The sequence below is a fragment of the Mus musculus genome, chromosome 9 (assembly GCF_000001635.26).
Source record: "Mus musculus strain C57BL/6J chromosome 9, GRCm38.p6 C57BL/6J".
Classification (NCBI taxonomy): domain Eukaryota; kingdom Metazoa; phylum Chordata; class Mammalia; order Rodentia; family Muridae; genus Mus; species Mus musculus.
The window spans coordinates 13,246,709-13,248,024 of record NC_000075.6 but is presented as its reverse complement, the minus strand read 5'-3'; the positions used below and the strand labels follow the sequence as shown (position 1 = coordinate 13,248,024).

At 52.7% G+C, this 1,316-nt stretch overlaps 1 protein-coding gene across 4 annotated transcripts in view; it reads right to left on the bottom strand.

Moving 5' to 3' along the window:
• Ccdc82 (coiled-coil domain containing 82) overlaps positions 1-1,108 on the bottom strand; it is a 45,601-nt gene extending 44,493 nt beyond the window's left edge. Inside the window, exon 1 of one of the 4 annotated variants that reach the window (XM_017313513.1) lies at positions 1,004-1,108. The gene's annotated coding sequence lies outside the window, so the exon portion shown is untranslated. The remainder of the gene's footprint in view (positions 1-1,003) is intronic. The other 3 variants (XM_017313511.1, XM_017313512.2, NM_025534.3) reach the window with 3 other exon arrangements.
• Between the last annotated feature and the right edge of the window lie 208 nt (positions 1,109-1,316).

Genomic DNA, 1,316 nt, shown 5'->3' with positions numbered 1-1,316 from the left:
TGCAGAATTGCTACTAGAAGAAATAAATGCAGTCTCTGCTCCCAAGAAGCTCACAATCTTAGGAAATTACATGGGACATCAAAACCAAACCATCACCATAAAGGATTTGAGGGCAACATGCATGATTCTGTTTAAAATTTTATCACATTGGTCTGAGTCAATTTGTTATAGTCCTCCCATTGGCTGGTAAAGTGGGCAGCATACATAACACATCAGAAAAAAGGAAACGATGAAGTAAATATATAAAGAGGCAAACCAATGCCTCCCATTTAACACCATAGGTCAATACTTTGTAGAATTGGTTCTGCCGGCCTGGTATCCAGAATAACTAGCATCTGTGATGAGGGCTGTGGCTCTCTAAATCCAGCAGGGCCAAATGGAAGAGAGAAGAAATGATCCTTTGGGGTGAGGATATCAGGATCACATTCATGATTACCAATCTGGCTCTCTGGTGGTGGGACTCATTCCCCAGATACAGGAAGTGGGTGCTAAGGTCTCCAAAATGGAGGGATAGATGTTGATACAAGACAGGAACCCTGAATACAGCTTCACCAAGACCGCGCATGAGCCATATAAAGGCTGTGTACCCACAGATAAGGGTCTGGAGAGACAAGGGAAGTGAATGGGTTGTGTACTCAGGAGTGTACAGAGAAATTCCCAGAAGGGTCTGTGCACAGAAAGATAAGGGTCCCAGGAAAGAGCTGCGGAGACACCGGTGGATGGCTGTGCTCCCACAGGCAGGGTCTGAGGAGACACCCGTGGATGGCTGTGCTCCCACAGGCAGGGTCTGAGACACTCGTAGGCCACTTCCCGCGTCCGTGACGCACTTCTAAGAGATGACAGGTCGCAACACTGAGGGCGCTGGCCGCTCTCCTTCACTCCGCAAGACGACGCCTATGCTCTGGGAAAGGCTAGGCATCTCCCCCTCCCCACCACTACACTAGCAGACTGACGGAGAGAATTCCCGCCAGAAACCTGTAGGCAGCCACCCTCTAGTTCTCACCTTTCAAAGCGCCTCGGTCTCCGCCTCCGCCTCTGCTCCTGCCTCACCCAACTCCACTCCAGCCTTCTCCCCGCCCCGCCCCTGCCTCACCCGGCTCCGCTCCCGCCTCCAACCCGCCCCGCCCCTGTCTCACCCCGCTCCGTTCCCGCTTCCTCACCGCCCCGCCTCTGCCTCGGCCCCTTCCGCTCCCGCCTCCTTCCCGCCCCGGAACAGGGTCAGAGAAGACAGAGTCAAGTCTACGATTGATGACAGGCAACCACCTGGGCGTAATTCTTAACTGGAGGAACTTCTTAGCATAACAGCTTCCATCTAA